The sequence below is a fragment of the Pinus tabuliformis genome, chromosome 5_1 (genome assembly GCF_031772625.1).
Source record: "Pinus tabuliformis cultivar Carrire ecotype Pingquan chromosome 5_1, CPIR1, whole genome shotgun sequence".
Lineage (NCBI taxonomy): Eukaryota > Viridiplantae > Streptophyta > Pinopsida > Pinales > Pinaceae > Pinus > Pinus tabuliformis.
This window is the reverse complement of record NC_142305.1, coordinates 875,313,052-875,328,766: the sequence shown is the minus strand read 5'-3', so window position 1 is coordinate 875,328,766 and position 15,715 is coordinate 875,313,052.

The window sequence follows — 15,715 nt, the reverse complement described above, 5'->3', positions numbered from 1 at the left end:
CTTTACTAATTCTTAGCATTTTTAAGTGAATTTATGGTTAAAAATTAGAAAATAATGTGAATATGCTTATACCTAACAAGTGGGTTGAGATTGTTGACATGTGTAGGTCAAAATGAAGCTTCTAAAAGACTCTTATGTGGTTTCCCAAAACCAAATTCGAATTTGAGTGGAGAAGATCATGGGATCATGAAGATATGTGTCTCATTTCCTATTTGTATTGAAACTATAGGAAGGCATGTGTCTTATCATTTCCTATTTTGATTATAACTCTAAATATATGGGGAGAGATTCATGGACTCTCATTAATGAGATAGCTTCTCATATTTTTGTATAAATAGGGGAAGTTTTCTCTTATCATTTTCATGTGTAAAATTAGAGTTATGCTCAAGCATTGAATACAAAATTAGATTGTGGCACCTTAATCATGAACATTCCTTCATTTTGACTTGCTTTTGCTTACGTATGGAGCATCTTGCTTTACCATCTCTCACACTTTTAGATCAGCTACCTAAAATGTGTGAGATTTAATTGCTTTTATAAATTAAAATTCATTTGCTTTCTTAGTATTAGTTTGAGAATGACTGTGTAATCTTTGCTTTTCTAAAAACATTTCAATAGGAAAGATTTATGTATTTTCCAATTGGATTAAGTTTGAGGCAACAACTCATAGTTATTTAGTTTCCTTTCATGTTTTGTTATTTACTTTCTTAGATCAAACTATCAATTCATTGTATAATTGAATAAAATATCAGACCAGGAAGGTGACCTAGAAGTCAATCCGACGAACGGTTTGCAAGATATCGACTACCCTAGTTTGAAGCCGGAAACTGCTGAAACTGAAGCTGCAACTGTAGAAGAAAATATTGACTTGCATGGCCTATAATATCTCCTCATCTGAACTATGCTATAGGTTCATCTGAACCTCCTTTGAAAGCCGCAACTTTTGGTGGTGGAATGAAGTTAATCCGACGAACGGTTTGTGAGATATGGTATGCCCTAGTTTGAAGCCGGAAACTGCTGAAACTGAAGCTGCAACTGCAGAAGTAAAGATTGACTTGCGTGGCCTAGAAGATCTCCTCATCTGAACTGCGCTGTAGGTTCATATGAACCTCCTCTGGAAGCTGAAACTTTTGGTGGTGGAATGAAGTCAATCTGACGGTCGGTTTGTGAGATATGGTCTGTCCTAATTTGATAATGAAGCCGCTAATGTTGATGCTACTGATCTAAGGTTTGCCACTACTGATATGAATCAGATTTATTGTACTATTTCTCTCTGCTGAATTATTGAAGATAAAAGAAGATTTGATCAAAGGGTTTCCCCACACATTGTGGGGTTTGTCCCTGGCTAGCCGCCACATCTTGTGTCTCTTGTATTGGCTTGTTTTCTGTCGATCGTTTAATGTTCTATCTGCACTTTACTTTATGTACATGTGATTGCTAATCGGTGGAATATAATAAGAAAAAGAAGTAAACTATTATAAGCATAGAACATACCATAACTTAACATTTTCTGCACACTTTACTTGCTTTTCTAGGACATTAGAAGTTAAAGTATAAATAGTTGCTTACACATCATCTCGAGAAGGTAGCACTTCATAATTGAATGCTGGAGTAACTAAGTATACATTAGTTGTATTTGATTTCACACGTCAATTGAATTTCATTTTTATTATTTAATTTCATAGATTAGATGAATTGGTTTTCGTTATTTTGTAGTTAAATTGATCTAAACTGAAAGACAATTTTTATCACATATAGTGCATGCATGTTTCACAAGCTTACTAAACCCCCGGGTTGACAAATTAAATGACAGACAATCACTTTGCGCCAACATTTTGGCACCATTGCCGGGGAAGTGTGCATAGGAACTAGCTTTTAGTTTAGAGTGTATTTTATTTTTTTTTGTTTTTACCAACCATTTATGGACAAAGGATCTCAAATGCAACCCAAAGTCTACATTGAGGAATGGTATAAAGAAGTGGTTACACCACAATATTCATCAATTCTTCAAGAGATCCTTGCGGAAAATCAAAAAGTCAAATCGATTTCGCATATCTTTACAAACAATCAAGTACATTTTTCAAGTTGAGATATGAGCATTTCAAAAATTCTAATCCGTAAATGGCTTCATTGGAAGCATGAATATACTTAAAAAATAAAAAATAAAGAATGTTTTTAGATAGATAGGATAAATAAAAATAATTTTTTTGTAGTTTTTAGGATAAATTTGATGTTTTGTAGTGCAGTAAGAACCATCCATCTACTAACCCTTGGCAAGAAATATTTTCAATAAAACAAATGATTGAGAATGAGCTGAAGCAAGGATCACGAACAAAAATTTAAGGTATGAGATCAATCCTTTTCATTTTATTTTTGCAAAACTTATAGAGGAACCGATTGATAATATCTTGACTATGCTAACAAAAAAAAAAAAAAAAACTCAATTATTCTCTCCTTCTTCACTTCGTGTGACTTGGAGGATCAAAAAAAAAAAAAATTGTTTTGTTAGTATATCATAAAAAATTATTTAGCTACAAAATGCAATTCTAGAGCTAATTCCTGTTTTCATCATTTCATTTGATTTAGTTTTACAATAAACTTTAAAAAAAGAAAAATTGTTTTGTTTAATGAAATATATATGTATATTTTTAAATTTTTGAAAGTATAACATATATAATTTATTAACAAATCAATTAAAAAAAAAAAATTAACAAAACACATCCTTCAATACTAGCTGCATGTATGGTGGCTGCAAAATATGTTGATAGACTCCAATTTAATTTGCACCTAAAAAATTTTGTAGCAGCGTTAAACGCCAGGAGTTCTAGGAAAAGCAGTCAATTGGGGGTTATGATTTCAAAGTCAAAACCTCTAAAGAATGCTACAAGACTTGCAAATCCATGTGCAAAAATGATGATCCTTACCTCTGTAATGAATGAGTTTTCTGTGGGGATACAAAAATGACGCGATTAGATTTCTTGGGTAGATCTTTGGATCAGTAACTTCGTGATCAAAACTCACTGGTTCAATTTCTTCAAAGCGATGTCCCATCTTTTATCTCATTCCAGATTTCGGATCCCCCAGAATTGCCCATAGGACGATTGATATAGTTATTCCCTTTTCCTTTTCTAGAAGACATCCATGTAGCCACAAGCCCAACCTTCAAAACCTGCAAATCAAAACCACCAGAAATTGATTCTAGTTGCAGAAACATTTCCAGAAAACGTAATTGTTTTGATAAATAATTTTAAAACGTGTTTTCTGAATAAACCAAGGCAAACTAGAAAAATCAAATACATTGGTTTTTTCCAAAATAAGGGCAATTAGGAAACCCAAAAACCATTTTCTAGCTTTTACAACCAATGGAGAGAATATTGCAATTCTTCAGAGCCCTATTTTGCTATCTGCGTGAAAAAAAAATAAATTATATATACAGTGAATGGTTTCAGCCGAGAAAGAATATTGGTACAAGCCTTCTCATCCATTCACCACCAACAAAATTAATAAAAAGGTTTTGATAAGCTAACTTCTCAACCTCACATCAAAACCTGTAAATCCAACCACAGCAAATGATTTTAGTTGCCAGAGCATCACAAAAAATGTAATTATTTTGACACACGATTTAAAACGAAAATTTTGAGCAAACCCAGGAAAATTAGAAAAATCCAATACATGGGTTTTTTCGGGAACAGGGTAAATTAGGTAACCACAAAGTAGTTTTCTGAATTTCACAACTGTTTGAGCGAATTTTATGGTTCTTTGGAGACTCATTTGCTATATTTTCTGGAAAAAAAAGGGGTTTTTAATTAATGAACAGAAGCAGTTGCAGCCCTGATCTGATCTCCCTGATCTACAAGAGGTAGATCCGCCACTAGGAGAGATTTATGTTGGTAATTCTCTTGATTTTTCCACTTCTACTACCACCTCCATTGTTTTTGTTGCTAGTCCCCATTGTCATTATGCTCATCTCACCAAACAATAACCAACTTGCAGAGTATGTCTGACATGGCGATAGCAGCTCTCTAGCTGAGTGAGCTCTCCAATGGGACCCTGAAGACTAATGCTACCCACAGACTCCACAAAGAAACTTTCCACCCTGTCCCACAATGGCTTTCTCTCACTAGGATTCCAAATGGTCTTGGTATTAAAGGTTTTGGAGTTTTAGCTTGTAAAGAGGAGAGGCAGTTAAGAAAGCCATTAACAATAAGATTTTCAATCACCGATTCTCAAGAAAGTGATGCAAGAATGAATCGAAAGTCTGAGGAGGATGACACTAGAAGAAATCCTCTAGTTCTTACAATTATAGCAGGCAATGTGGCTTTCCTTTTATTTTGTTGGGTTTTAGGACCAATAGTATTTTCAATAGTTCGTCTTTTCTGGAAATGACCTTAGCCTTCATCTTTGAAATATTTGATTTGTGTTATTAAACTATATGTCTAGTTATTTTAGGTGTACCTCCATGTATATCTAGTTCTTTTTTCTTATTTTTACAGGAACAATTTCATTAAAAAAAAAGTTTTATTTATTAATTTTTCAGGAAGAGGCATTGATCAAATTGTAGATTGGACTGGTTATTTGTTCATAACAAAAATGCATAGATATGTGTACTTAACTATCTATTTAGGATTTTAGCTACAGAAACTGCGCAATTCTGCAGCTGAAAAACCTCATGTCAATTTTCACTATTTCAACCAAATTTGAATTCGGCATAACTTTCTCATACGACATCAAATTTCCACAATTAAAGCATCGTTGGAAAGATATCGATGGGGTCTACATAATTAGAAAGCTATCATCTAATTTTGAATAGAAAAAGAGTGAATAAATTCTATTTGACACAACAAGTAACATGAGGCACTGGTTTCAATACAGGTAAAAAAAATTCATTTGGTTTTCTTCCATGATTTTGTTTTATTAGTACCAATTCTTAGTTTTTTTGTGTAAATGCTATTAATAGAGAAGACTGATAACCTCTCTCTTGATAATGTTACATTCCATTGCAGAAAAAAGTACTTTTTTTTTGCAGGTTCCATGAGGAAGAATAGATTACCATAACCAAACAGTGTCTCTCACAAAGACCATATTTATTTCACAAGAGCATGATCAAAGCAATATCAAAGATGAAACATCAAAAGCATGAGCATATGATGTCAGATCAGATGGAACATTTGAGAGCTTTCAGATGTGAGTCTCATTATTTCATTCCTTCTTTTTCAGTCAATAAAACCTGCATCTCATTTTCCTTCACTGCTTAATTTCTTTCACAATCATTTTCTTTCCTTGCTTTCACTAACTTATAAACCACAAATAAAAGCAAGAAGCTCACCTATGTGCTTATTTCCCAATTTCATCTTTCATTTTCATTTTTCCTTTCCTATCCTTTTCATTTCACAAATAAACCCTTCTTCAATGCAAATCATTGAGCCCATAGTCCTTTGAGTCTAAAATCCTTGCAAAGAAAAACACCTTGAGGCTTGTATGCCTTAATGGCAAGTCCTCATGCCGATGAACAATGGGAATACATTAATGTATCTTGTTCATTGGATCTTCTAGGTACTCGACAACAATAAAATTATTCGTACCTAGCAAGATGTGTTTGGGTATCTTGACTCTCATTGGCATCAATGGTGAGAGTTCTTGTGTTGACTAGTGGCATCCATTAATGGCCACTAAGTCAATAATTTCCTGCTATGTTCAACATCATAACATCTATTCACATAGCAGGAATTGTGCCAATGAGTTTTGAAGACATGAAGACTATCATTTTCAACATTTTAGAGCAAACGTAGAAGACATGTAGTTTTGGAATCAACTGACAACTGCACAATCAAATAACAGCTGCAGAATCAAATGGCAGTAGCAGAATCAACACCATTCCACAGCAGATTCAACAAATTTCAATAAAAGTAATAAAAATTCATCTTGACTATTTTCTCCATGACTTGTCTAGCCACTTGAAGAAGATTATGATCAGACTTTTATAGCCACCACACATACAAATCATCCAATTTCAAAGGGTAAGTTAAGGTACATCATTTTCTAACTTTTTACCATAGAATTCCTTTTTTCCAAAGGAAAAAACAGTAACTTTTTATTAAAAAATAATAAAGAGTTACACAATCATATGCATTGAAGCATACCTGAAAAGGTGCCCATTGGGCTCCAGTGCTTTCGCACCACATGCAACATTACAAAGAAACTGTAATAGAGAAAGAGAAAGAGAAAGAGAGGAGGGAAGATAAAGAGGGGAAAAACTACATTCCGATGGTGAGTAAGGACTCACCCATCAGGTTTTTCTCCCCTTTTTCTTTTCGACCTTGCGCCACTCACCTTGAGTGGGCTCAATCGATGCTAAGACCAACTGTGTTTCTGCTTTCTGAGAGGCTGTTTCCTTATCTGAATCTGAAGTATCTGAGTGGTGATGCCTTTTGATCCCTCCCATAATCATACCCTCGCTTGACTTCTCTGTGTGAATCTGTGCATCCTTGTTGTCCGATGTGATTCCTTGCTGGTTCTCCATTTCTTGAGAAACCTCGGTCTTCTCTGCGGGGATCTCTTCCTCCTCTGCTTCTGATGCTTCGTCCTCTGAATCTGGAGGTGAAAATCGCCATCCTTTCTTCTGCTTCCCTTTCTGCTTCTTTTTACTGTTTGCTTTCTTGGCTTCTGGACATGAGCTTTGCAAGTGTCCTGTCTGCCTGCAGAGCCTACACCTGAAAGCGGTGTTTTCATAATCTAGGACTTGCAACCAATTTTGTTGCTTGTAGATCAGCCTTATACTATCCGGCAGCCCTTTACTTAAATCTGCTTCCACACATATACGTGCGAAAGTGTAGATTCTTTCATCGATCCTTTCCAGATCTGTTTTGATATATTTCCCTATGCTGTTCCCAATGCTTTCCAAAACTCGTTCATTCCAAAAATGAAGAGGAAGATTGTATAGTCTCACCCAGACCGGCATTTTAGATACAGTCATTTTGTTTGGATCGAAGTCTGGAAACCATGGGGTCATAAACAGCCCCGCTGTTCCCCAAAACCACGGACCAGTACTGATGATTGTATCTCTGACTTCCTTGGATGTAAATTTTACTATAAAGAACCCCTTTGAACATAGATGAATATCGCATTCCATGGTCCAGCTGGTGAAGATCCAATGGAAGAGATCCAAAGGTTTGGGCCAGAAACTGTTGAAACGGCATATTAAGGCTTGTGTTTCATAGGACTGAACGAAATCATCAAGCCCTGTAGTATCTAAATTTAGGGCTGGGGTTTGATCTGATTGATCTACTATGTATGGCCTGGGTATGTGTCCGCCTTGATCTAGAGAGGACCCTGAATCTCTGCTGCCCTGTAATATATTTTTGTAGGATAAGCCTCCCTTGGGTTGTTGCTGGGATGCAGTTTTTTTCCCTTGTCTCCCCCTGAGGAGCTTGGTTGTCCCTGAGGCAGGGCCCCTCCTTTCAATCTAAAGTTTAGAGTAATGATTGATCCTGGACCAATCTCATAGTTTTCCAACGATCTACAGTCCTGGAGGGACCGCCTTGTTATAGACATTTTTCTGCCTTACAACATGAAGCATGAAATGTCCATAATCTAAGGGATCCAAAGTCCCTAAACATGTTGTTCCTGCCCCTAGAGGAACAAGGTCAGCAAACCACAGCACTGAATATCAGTTCTCCACCTGAAAACACTCAAAAACAAGCTAATTCTGGATCATGTCAACTGCTCCATTGAGCATCTGCGCTGAATGTCAACTGCTCCACTATGTACCTGCGCTGAATGTGAACTGCAAAGAAGGCTACCTGCGCTGGGTGAGTTTTGACAAGTGGCATAGTCATTCCTCAAGGTGTCAATGCCCAGGAAGCTTCCAAAATGACACTTGGATCAGAGAATTCGACTGGTGATGAGTAAGAGGGTCTAGATCTCCAAGTGGAAGCAAGAACCTCCAAGTGGACTCAAGAATTGAAGAATAACTGAAGTGAGAGAGGACACTAGTCAGCTTCATGCCAAGCTCAAGCTGACTCATCCTTTCTCCAAAACCCTATATATAGATCTCTCTCATGAGGTCTAGGGAGGCTAGAATCTTGTGAATGTAAGGAAGTGCTGTTGGTTTGAGTATAGAACTATTGGGTGATTTTCTTTGAAGGAGGTGAAGAGGAGATTTCTTTCCACTAGGAGGTGATGCTGGATTGGGCCTTTTATGGTTGTATCACTTCCTGAACTTTACTTCTTCCATTAATAAAGCATTTGAGGTTCTTCTATATACATGTGTCTCAATGGTGTATTGTTATACTTGTGTATTTGATTTATTCTAATCCTTGAATCAATTATGAATGTATGCTTCTTGTAGTTTCCCTCTCTTGCCATTTTGCAGGATCTTGGTGTAGCTAGGCCAGTGAAAGAGCAAGGAGCTGGGAGCAAGCAGCAAAGAGAGAAGATTGGATCAATCATTAGCGGAAGAAATCGGTTAGTGGATCTCTTTCTCCCCTCTCTTACATCTCATAAAGAAGTAATCTCAAATAGCTTTGCTTTGATTGTTGCTGAGGTACTATCACCCTTAGAGTGGAATAGGGTCATTCCGTATTGGATACTTTTCCCAGCAACAAATTGGCGACTCCACTGGGGATCGTATCCTGTTGGTTGTTTGTGTTTTTTCTATTCATTTCATAAACACAGGGAGTACCGAATTGAACTGCATTTGGATCTTTCAAATGCAAAGTAGAGGGCAGCTACTCTAGCTCAATTTCTGGGCATGTTTATGATTTGAAGAGCTGATCCACAAGGATTCTGAACAGCTCTTAGTGATAGCTTTTCATCCTCCTTTTCATCCTCTAGTGTGTACTTGATTGATAGCTTCTGATTTGGCCAAAAACTGTGAATTTTTGAGCAACCTGTGACCCGGAAACTGAGAAAAACGAAAGTTTATCTCTTCATTGCAGGCACTGTGAAGGCAGTCTGCATTTCATCGTAGGTCCCGAAGGGGCTACCTGCACTGAAGGTCAAACTGCCAGTGTACTACCTGCGCTGAACCAGTTTTGCCTAGTGCTACTGGGGTTCCCTCCTGTTTATTGCCCTGTTTTCATCCTTGTTTTTGCAGCCTGTTATCAGTCAATGTACCTATCTGAAACCAACTTTCTTTGCCACTATTCTGCCTCGGTTGTATAAAGAAACTGTATTTGTTCTTTGTGGATTTCTTATATCATTTGCAGTTTCCCATAACGAAAAGTGAACTAGTCTTGTTGTGGCCTCTTAGATCTAGACCTGTGATAAGTGTCATTTTGATCTTAAGAGTTAGTTTGTTTGCTGTTCATAGCTGATTGAGCTTTTGCTTTCGTCATATGGTTTGAATTTATGTATTTCTAGTGTCGAAACAAGTAAATCTTAAGGTGTCTTTTGATTTTAGACAAAGCTTGTTTGCTTTAAATTGAAATTGAATTCAAAGTTATACAACAGCTTTCTTTTTGTAATACATCAACATTAAGAAAGAGAAAAGAAATACCTGCATTGTGCATGTGCATTTTGACAGCTTGCATGTTGATTTAGGGAAAAAGTGCATTAGTGTGTGCTCTATAATCTGTGTGAAAAGATGATGTCTTTGTTTTCCCTCAGTAGTTAAGATTTTCAAAGTTGAAAGATTGAAAAGCTTGCTTATCATCTTAGACTGCATTCAGGAAGTTGTATTATACATCTCGTGGTGATCCATAAAGGAAAACTGCTAAACAAGATCAACCTTAAAATAAATTGAATTTACATAACAACGCATTGAAACATAACGCAAACACATAGAGGTCTAAGCTAGAGACGTGTTCCGGCGTCGTTAAACGTGATATCTTAGCGTTGAGTGGTTGGGTGATTCCTCCACGGTGAAGCGATAAGTATCAATACGGACTTGTGCTCCCATGTATCGTCACGTATATATTGGGAGACCCCTATAGGAATAAAGCCTTTATCCATAGGAAGCCGTGTCGGCCGCCCTACTGATCGCAATGCAGTGAACACAGCATTCACGAAGATCGACCACCCGTACCGTAAAACGTATTCTGTGGTTTTGCGAAAAGTTTGGCACACCCTCTGCCTAGATCTCTAGAGCAGTTTCTTTTGGCCTTTTTCAAACTCTATAACTGAAAAATTCCATCCGAGCATTTGTCACTTCGGGCTCGTTAAAACATCGAAGGAGACTAGATTCATCTTTAGCTTTTTCTCGACTCTTAAAAAGTGAAAAAGCAAGTTGTGTCTAAAGTGTCGTTATACAATTTATTTTAAACGGAACATAATCACCTCCTATTCCTGCGTTGATCTCTAGGTTGAGAACATGGAACGCCCCAACCAAGGAATTCCTCATGATGGAAATCCTAGTCCTTTCTCCTCTTGGGGAGAAGTTGGTGCGCCCCGCATGGCCACATTGTCGCTTCCAGGACTGACAATTGGCCTGCCAATTTTGCTATTCTCAACCAATGTAATTCAGAACACCATGGTTCCTGAACAGTCGAGTCAACAGTTAGATTAGTCTAGAGCTACCCACCAGCCTTCTACTTCCTATAACTCTTCCTCCGATCCTTCATCTTCGCAAGGTAGAGCCGGCAAAAGCCAAGCTCCCATGGAGAAGAAGGAGAAGAAGAAGAGAGAGAAGAAGAAGAAGGAGCTTAAGGCGACTGGGGGCAAGCAAAAGACATCTGACAAAAATCCACACATAGCACAGACCGGGCCTAAATCGCCATGTGTCATATGTAGAGGAGACCACTTCCATAGAGATTGTCCCTGTATTCCCCGGATACTAAGGGACTGGTCCCCTCGTTTGCACAATTCGGGAGCTTCAACCTCTGATAGCCATGTTGAATGCTTACCATCAACCAACTAAAGTGAAGGTTCAAGACAAAGAGGGGGAGCAAGATCCCCCTGCAGATTGTGTGAAGGCGATCACGCCATCCACCGTTGTCCCTTCTTAGACGAAGCGAAGAGAGTTTTGGAAGATCGTCCGGTTTCACCGTTGAGACTTCCTCCTGGATACAAAAAACTCGTGCCAAGTCCTTCGTTGGTTGAGAATACAGCTGGCCCGCTCAAGTGGTCAGCTGAAGCGTCAGTCATTGAAGATGAACCTACTGAATCCAGACCGGACGAAAGTCCAAAGGTCGAAACGGCAGTTGACCCAGTTCTTCCTTCAGAAGTTTCATCGTCAAATGACATCGTCACTGAAGATCCATCTTCAAATGACACCCTCACCGAAGAGAATAAGGATGACAGCATCCAGAGTCTTTTCATCAACACAGACTCTGATGAGCATCAGGGCAATGCACCCATTCCCTTATCGCAGGAAGGAACATCGTCAGGGTCATATCCGGCCGTGTATTCGGTCCCACCACCAAGCAACCTGGTTGTGTACTTTGATTGGAATCAACTAGGCAGACCCCGGTTGCCAGCCAATATACCATTCAGAGTCATCGTCCAAATATACAGAATGGTAATGGCTGGCACTATCATTGATGAAGGGGCATCTGTGAGTATCCTTTCCTCTATTGCTTGGAAAGCACTGGGTTCCCCGGTGCTTTTGCCTGAGATAAGAAATCTCTCGGGTTTCGACAAAGGAACCAGTCGACCATTAGGGATCCTCCCCAATGTGCCTGTTACATTGAAAGGGAAGACCATTCAGATGAACGTGATTGTCTTTCAAGGACCCTTGGATTATAACCTACTCCTTGGACGAGACTATATATATTGCATGGGAGCAATAGTCTCCTCACTCTTTAGAGTAATGTGTTTTCCACACGAAGGAAGGATGGTCAAGCTCGTAGACCAACTTTCATTTCCGGGATCACGCATCGCAAATAGTCACATACCAACCCTGAATGGTCTATTCAATCAAGAAATTTCTCCACCCCCAGTCCTCCTTCCCGATGAGTGCGAGTGATTCGGAAAGATGGGACTGGAACCCAGGGGGCATGCATCCTGGTCTGCTTCGGGCAGAAAGAACCCTGGGTATAAGGTAGAATTTCCGCGAAAGAATATGACTAGTCCGTACCCCGTCCGTGGATGGAAGAGGGGTTGTTCTGGAATAGGATTCTTTTGTCAAGGTTATGCGTTTGACAACAGTCATTCACCCTTGTCTATTTCGGTAGACAGTGCCGAGGAAATGTTTTGTTTGAAAGATAACGAAACAATCTTTGGGTAACCAAAAAGAGGCAAGCCTCCCTCAATAACACCAATGTTTTGTCTTTGAGTAGTGTTCTTCTCTTGTCGCAAGTAGCTGCTCTCTTGTCGCAAGTAGCTGCTCTCTTGTCGCAAGTAGTTGTTCTCTTGCGATCTTGCGAAAGATCTGTTAAAAATTGGGCTGACGAGAAGACAAGTATCGCGTAAGACCCGTTAAAAATAACGAGAAGACAAGTATCGTTAACATTAGACTGGCAAGACGACAAGTAGCTGTGAACACCCAAAGAAAGACAGAAGTGGGAAGGAGGAGGGGCAGCCTTGAAATTGTATTTTATACCTGGGGGCATGCAAACCTTTTGGAGTGCAAGAAAAGAGCGATTATTTATCTATTTTTTTGGATTAGTCGTTTCCGAACTTGCATAAAAAAAGGATATGGAGTAAAGCTTAGTGAAGATGAAACTCCTTAAAAAATAGAGATCTCACAGGAGACATTTTTTATCTTATCACTGGTATATCGAGCAGTTTTAGCATAAAGTTCATGCTCGTCAAAAAATAAACGCAAGATCCGAGCAATTTTAACGCGGTCTTCATGCTCGTTAAAAAATAAATAAAAGCAGTGAGCAATGTTTCCCCCAGAGGTTAAGCTCATTTTTAAATAAAAAATGAACCTATTCCGGTAAATAACCTCTGTGATCGTAAATTTATCAGCCATAAAAAGCCTTGGTCGTGTTTTGCACCTGCCACCTCCACCGTCATTTGGCCGATCGTTCACCCCCATATGATTGTTTACCCATTTTGAGGAACAGCTGCGAAGAGTGATTTCACCTAGCCATCCTTGTGACACTGCCGTGATTGGAAAATTCCAACCTGTACCTGGAATCTGCTGCTATCCCTGTATATCACTCGTTCCTCAAAAGACGAGTCTTCTTTGAGCTCTTTTCAACTGACTCGTAAAATATGAAAAGTTTGCCGAGTTTTGGCCTTCCAGCTCGTTAAAAGGACCGGAAGAGCTATCCCTCCTCTAGATTTTAATCTTTTTGGACCTGAGGGATTATTGCACAAAAAGGTCGAGCACTTGTTTTATTCGGCTCGTTAAAGTTATAGAAAACTCATCCCTTCTGTATTGTTTTATACTTTTTCGGACTTAAGGGATTAGATGACGAAAAAGGAATTTTGGAGTTAGCTTTCTGTACCTTTTCAGACTCTCTAAAAATGAAAAGGACCGAGTTTTCCTTGTCGTTAGACTCGTTAAAATGATTAAATAGCGACAAACTTGTCTTTAGACGAGAACGAGTTTCCCTATCGCTAGGCTCGTTAAAACATAGCGATGGGCTTGCCCGAAGGGCAGGTTATAGAACAAGCATATGTTATCCTCCTCAAGCTTGACAAAAATAAAGAGGTACTGGTCAGAAATGACTGGGGAAAAATTGGGAGAACCTCAAAGCTTTAATGGTAGCAAGTCACTCTTGAACATGACACTTTTCCTCCCTACCACATCGGGTTGGGTTGTTTCATTCACCGGTCTCATCACCATGGTCTCGCCAAACCATCCACAGTTGGGGTAATGCTACCGATCCATCACATCAGTGTCGTTATATGTTCAAGAGATGTTGTTCAGAAAGAGTCAACCGTGTCCCATCCACTGCCATACATTATCCTTCATCCATCCATGATCGCCACCCTGAATCATATTTCACAGATTGTTTTCACCTCCATTAAAGTCATTAGCTCCGTTCCGTGTCACTGATGTGGGATTCATTAAGGCCCTCCTTTGACGGATCGCTTCTTGTCGACTTCAGCTCATTATCCAAGAAGTTGATCTAGGAACACCCCCCCTCAGTACTTTGAAGCTTGCATGCCTCAATGGCAAGTTTCTCACTTCCGGCGACAGGTATACATCAATGACCTTCGACCAGAAGATTTTGCGTGGTGTTCGACGCCAAGTCCTTTATTCACACCACGTGAATGGTACTGCAGTACCTTGAGGGTCATTATCATTATCGGTGATTCCTCTCGCGCTTGTTAACGGTTTACATCATTGACCGGTAATCAAGCGATGTCTTTCCATGTTCGACTTCAACGCAATTCTCACATGGATCGACTTGTACTTAGAGTGAAGATCGAACGAGTTTGAAGACCCCGGATCTAGTTTCATCCATCCGGGCTGTGATATATATTCAGGGAATATAAAGACATTTGACATGTACATCATTAGAGCAGATGATCATCCTACTCAAAGGATGATAATTTCAACAGAGAATTATTAATCTACCATCAGACGATCGTCTGTTATATGTACCAAAATGAATTTATAAAGTTGAGCATGGGAATGCCCGCCTCAGCTAGATCATGAAAGCAGAATGAATCGTAATGTATTGTATTGTATTTTATTACAGGTCACCTCTCAACGATTGAATGAACTTCGGATCCTCCTAATAAAGCATTTCACCCGATAAACGACCTCATACTTTAGGGGGCAACTGTTATAGAAATTTTTGTGCCTTACAGCATGAAGCATGAAATGTCCATAATCTAAGGGATCCAAAGTCCCTAAACATGTTGTTCCTGCCCCTAGAGGAACAAGGTCAGCAAACCACAGCACTGAATATCAGTTCTCCACCTGAAAACACTCAAAAACAAGCTAATTCTGGATCATGCCAACTGCTCCACTGAGCATCTGCGCTGAATGTCAACTGCTCCACTGTGTACCTGCGATGAATGTCAACTGCAAAGAAGGCTACCTACGCTGGGCGAGTTTGGACAAGTGGCACAGTCATTCCTCAAGGTGTCAATGCCCAGGAATCTTCCAAAATGACACTTGGATCAGAGAATTCGACTGGTGATGAGTAAGAGGGTCTAGATCTCCAAGTGGAAGCAAGAACCTCCAAGTGGACTCAAGAACTGAAGAATAACTGAAGTGAGAGAGGACACTAGTCAGCTTCATGCCAAGCTCAAGCTGACTCATCCTTTCTCCAAAACCCTATATATAGATCTCTCTCATGAGGTCTAGGGAGGCTGGAATCTTGTGAATGTAAGGAAGTGTTGTTGGTTTGAGTATAGAACTATTGGGTGATTTTCTTTGAAGGAGGTGAAGAGGAGATTTCTTTCTGCTGGGAGGTGATGCTGGATTGGGCCTTTTATGGTTGTATCACTTCCTGAACTTTACTTCTTCCATTAGTAAAGCATTTGAGGTTCTTCTATATACATGTGTCTCAATGGTGTATTGTTATACTTGTGTATTTGATTTATTCTAATCCTTGAATCAATTATGAATGTATGCTTCTTGTAGTTTCCCTCTCTTGCCATTTTGCAGGATCTTGGTGTAGCTGGGCTTGTGAAAGAGCAAGGAGCTGGGAGCAAGCAGCAAAGAGAGAAGATTGGATCAATCATTAGCGGAAGACATCGGTTAGTGGATCTCTTTCTCCCCTCTCTTACATCTCATAAAGAAGTAATCTCAAATAGCTTTGCTTTGATTGTTGCTGAGGTACTATCACCCTTAGAGTGGGATAGGGTCATTCCGTATTGGATACTTTTCCCAAAAACACGCCTACCACTGACCAGATGTTGTATCTGA